Source organism: Botryllus schlosseri, chromosome 5, assembly GCF_051294905.1.
Source record: "Botryllus schlosseri isolate E-star chromosome 5, Bs_hap1, whole genome shotgun sequence".
Lineage (NCBI taxonomy): Eukaryota > Metazoa > Chordata > Ascidiacea > Stolidobranchia > Styelidae > Botryllus > Botryllus schlosseri.
The window spans coordinates 8,621,416-8,626,638 of NC_137240.1; the positions used below are offsets into that span (position 1 = coordinate 8,621,416).

At 39.1% G+C, this 5,223-nt stretch overlaps 1 long non-coding RNA gene across 1 annotated transcript; it reads right to left on the reverse strand.

Annotated features, from left to right (window-relative positions):
* Positions 1-3,445: 3,445 nt before the first annotated feature.
* LOC145439276 (uncharacterized) lies at positions 3,446-4,751 on the reverse strand. Its single transcript, XR_013915130.1, has 2 exons — positions 3,871-4,751; positions 3,446-3,797 (listed from the first exon to the last, which is right to left on the reverse strand). It is a non-coding gene; the product is annotated as an uncharacterized LOC145439276 (long non-coding RNA).
* Between the last annotated feature and the right edge of the window lie 472 nt (positions 4,752-5,223).

Sequence of the window (5,223 nt, forward strand, 5' to 3'; positions counted from 1 at the left end):
CGGTAATTACCTCGCCATGACACACCAAAAGACATATTCAGTTTCGGCCCACATGCGACTCCACGGATGTGCTACTAAAGAAAGACCTTGGCCGAAACTTAGGATATTTGTCCATTGTCCATTGTCCATGTCCATTGTCCATTGTCCATTGTTCTTGTCCATTGCCTTGTTGGGAGGCCGTGACTAATAGTCCTGTCCTTATAATCTGAGCCCACAATGCAAATGCCACACGGGGCACCCACAGAGGAATAAAAGCATGCCAATTTGTATGTGCGTATCACGTAGAGTTACCATATTTTGGAAATCTGAAAAGAGGACACTTTTCCAAATTTACAGACTTGCAATATCGGAGGAAAATCCTGAGAAAATGGTAAATTTTTCCCACTTGGTAGTCGGTTGACTGAAAAAAATTGTCAGCTTTCCGGCTCAGCTCCCTAAATTGCCGCAGTAGCGTTACTTGAGTGCTGATTTACGGTATCTCAGTCGAATTTGGTCCTATATTTACCAAATTTCTCAAAAAAAGAGGACAAAATCTCAAAAAAGACAACATTTGGCCGTCCTCCAAGGACACTTTCAAACAAGTCAAAAAAGAGGAAAGGACGTATGGTAACCCTAGTCTCACGAAAGTTTACGTTTGGGAGACTACGCAATATCTTTTTGATTATAAACAGACCGAAGGTCACAAATTCACAACATACAATAAAGAAATTATAACATCATACCAGATGCTATAATTTTGAATTAAGTGCCCCCATATCTAGTATCTACATGTAAATTTGACTATCGGGGGCTGAGAGAGGATTGAAAATGAAGAGGAATATAATGCAATTGTCAATATTATTGACGAAATTCAGTCTTCACCTTGAAAATTGACCAGCCTACGGGGGCCCAAGACCAACGTTGCGAGTGGTGGACGAATTGCTGTTTTGGTTTTGATTTTAGCTATGACCCACGCTAACATGGTATATAAGTTGATGGCCATGGCGGCAGGTCCAAATAATGAGTAAAGAATTATGAAATAACGATTGGCGCTCGTTTCAAGGAGAGTCATATAAGAATAAGTAAACGTGAGCCTATAATTATGCGTTCAACTAAGTGCAGTTACTGCAAGCTGCCTTCTCGAGAAACAGCAAATAACGGCACAGTTATTATATATATCAGCAGCTGTTGATTTTTAATGTTCCGTTGTGGAAATCGTAATGTTGTATTTGATGAGTACAAAATTTCAAATCTTTGTCCTGTGGTACATAGGCCTGCTACTCGCCAAGCAACAACAGTCAAACTGCGTTTAACTAGGCATAACCAAAAATCAATTCATAAGTTACTATTTGAAACTATAGGCTGAGTGGTGATTATTATCCTGCTGCGAGGTAGTGGCGTTCGGAGTGTATTGATAACGAGATATACACCACAGTGGGTGTTCCTACTAATTACAATCACACTACTATGTACTTCGAATACCTATTTACTATGTATGAATGCTTCTTTCGCAATGGCGAGCAATCTAGAACTTCTGACGTAATAATGAGCAGTGGCGTTTGAAAATCGGGCGCTTGTACTATCACTACCTTGGAATAATATCTCTACCTTGTTCGCGAATGTTCAGCTTATGTCATAGTATTTGTACAAATAAAAAGTAATCGTTCTTTCACAAAGAAATCGATTAGATATGGCAAGTAGTCGATGACGATTACGATTACTTCGGAATTTTTTCAAATTTAATCGATAGCGATAACAATTAATTCAAAACGCCGTAATCGTCGTAATCGATTACGATTGGTAATCGCGATTACCCCATGTCTGCTGGCGATAAACGCCACTGTTAGATTTTCGTTCATTGAAGCATGCCTATAAAGATATGTGTACCAATACAGTTTCTAAAAAGAGCTTCACGTTGCTTTTAATTACGACGTACATTTATGAGGTAACAAAGCAGTCGCCCCGCCTTCTAATTCCACTTGGCTGCTCTGAAGCGTAATGTAGTGATCAATCGGACAATGACAGCGATCCAAATACATCGCCGAAATTTCATCGAATGTCAGCGCTCTTGTCCACAGCATATAGTTGGATACTTTGCCTTGTGCTGATGCCGGAGCTTGAAATCCGCCACCAGTAACATCTTGGTCTTGACCAAGAAGCAGAACACCGCCACCTGGTAACACCCCGACTTTAGAACCGTGCAGAACGTCTTCGATTTGACCATTGGCGAAGATATACGAGTGTCCGGTCCTTGTAAAAGTAGTTACACAAATGTGATATTCTCGATTTGTCGCGAAGGTAAGCCCTCCGGTAACACCGGCTCCGTGAAGCCACATTTGTATATTTGATGACCTTTGCGAAATATGTAAGCGTTTTGTTGTTGCATCGTGGCGTATGAAGTCCAGATGTCGAAGCCGGTCGTGTATCTTGTGTACCATCCACAAACCGTAAAATCGTCAAGGTCGGGGACCGGCGTCTTCACGCGTATATAGTTAGTGGTCTGCTCCCGGTTCGGAAATTCGTAAGTGGTCTGTGGACAGACTGAAAATAGGTATGTTCTCGATCACTTTGATAGGCATCACGCAAAATATTGTCACAGACGATGTCATCATCTGAATGTTTTAAAAATAGTGGTACTGTAATTATATAGCATATGATCACACACTAAACAGGAAGTGATAAAATTCGATCGAAATACATCGCATTAGCGATATATATGTACTACATTTAGCGAAAACGATCCTTACGATTGAGCTATATGTTAGACCCGTGGATGATACAAGTGTTTATTTACTTATAAGACTTAATTAACAGGGTTGCCATACCGTCCTTATTTCTAAGATTTGTCCTTATTTTGAAGGACCACGTCTTAGAAAACTCAACTGTCCCTGTTTCTCAGAAATGTCCTTATTTTTGACTCGCGTCCTTATTTTGTTTAGATATACTTGTATGTAGGGTTGCATTTAAACAAAAATCGATAACAAGGCCCCATAGTTCAAAATATGTTTTTTATGTTTTTCTTTTTGTTTGATGATGACGTCACCAATAACACCACAGTGTATTGACGTTGACAATTGATAATAAAGGGTAAATATGACTCCTTCAACGACCAGGGCTCCCTTGTCACTGTCATAAACAAACCCGAAATGTCTTTAACGAGAACCACACTGTTATTCAGAATTTTTACGGAACACCCCTTCCGTACCAATGATCTCTAACTGCTTGCAATAACTGTTAAACCGATACGATTTCAAGAATTCCACCAACTCCATATCGTTTACGTCGATTAGCCTTTATCGGGTGCAAATCATCCGTATGCTAATACTACGTATTTACACAATTGTTGCAGAATTGTACAACATTCGTTCAAAACCACGTTTGTTTTAAATGCAACATGCCTTGTATGTGAATGAAGCTAATATCATTTTATATAGAATAGTTGAGTAATGAATAAGTATCATTTTTTACCACAAATATATTTAATTGCACTTTGTAACAAAGCTGTTGGCTAACCACTTCAATGATATATCATTTCCAACAAGCCTTGGTTTCAAAAAAATGCGCATAGCTTTGTAGAACATATTTCGTCCAGTACGATTCGACGGATCGAAGTTACTTCAACAGTGAAGTATCGAACTATGACTCCCGTAGATAATTGTAATATTAATGGCAGGAAGCGTATAATTTCAGTACTCGAAAGAATCATATCTCACTCACTCACTCCACCGTACTATATCCAGCTCTATACTGACCTTTTGGGTCATCGCGACTTTCGAAACAGCGTTCGGATATTCCCCGTCTTCAAATTCTGCGTAATTCTGAGAAGTAAAAGCAGTTTCCGGATTTCAAGTATAATCACCGGAATGTTGATATGAAATGCAGATCACCTACCGTCGGGAGGGCTTTAGCGGTCGACGAAAGTCCTATACAGACAACAGACATGCTAATGTAATAAGTCACCTTCATAATGGTTTGCAGCACAAATTTTGCCACTGAAAGCAATATTAACCGTCAGTAGAGGGTGACAATTATTTTGAAACCTATATTCCGGTGACGAACTAACACCATACAATAACGGAGATAAATAGGCGTAGCTATACTTTTCTATTTATATATATATAGTTGGTGATTATTTATTGCGCAGTGATTTAGATACCGACAAATAATTGTTATATTTGATTTAAGTTGATATCGTGCATCAGCTTACAGGTACCATGGTAAACGCACCCGTTTCCAGTTGGTCGCTAATATACAACGCCACAGGTGGTGCTGACAAAATGGGAAATTGACAGTGCAATATTTGCGCCATGATTAAAAAAATCTAATATCCAACGCTGCTTTGAAAGGATCATCCTTCGCTGTCCGTTGTTCATGTCAATCAGAACAATCAAAACTTCAAGCATCCGTACCTGTTCTTCTACCGCAATCGAGGGCTTGCACTTCAGTGTATAATTAGAGCAAACATTATTCAAATTAATATGACTTACTCTTCCGATATGATTCACTTGATTTCTGTAATTTATTATAACAGGGGTTTTATGACCACCTTTTTTGCTCTGCTGACCTTTTTCTTCGCAGACTACAAGCTACTATATGTCAGCATGGCTACTATTCATCACAATAAATATACTATGACTGTACGGTTTAAATGATGCGATGGCAGCTTGACACTGAATTTTCTTGGACGAGAGGGACAATAAATTAGTTTAGAACTAAAAATAGAGTATAGAAACATTCCACAAATTAGAATAGAATTAGAATTAGAGCATAGGAACATTTCATAAATTAGACTAGGTATTTCGCTCTAATTTAGTGAAATTATACAACTAGAATTATCTAGTTGTCCGAGTCTCCTGCCATACACTGCAGGGAGGGTATAGGTGTGTACTGTATATTGGATAGCAATGCTACTGATTGCACTCTATCATCAAACGTGTATAATCCATCAGATGAGGCTACTGCACAGTAATGTCAATGAAAGACCGAAATTAGCTGACACCACTGTCTGCCATAGCAACATTTGCAATCAATTCGAACACACCAGTTCCATCGAAACGATCAAATATCTGCAAAGGTTCATCAAGGACCAACACCTAGGGACATACTCAACCGAACGGCAAAGGGACCAATGAAAGGACGCAAGTCGGCCATGCATGTTAAACGACTTTCGTCAAATTCCGAAATTGCAATTATGCGCCACTTGGCAGAATAATAGAGGCTATATAGTAGGGTTACCATATTTTT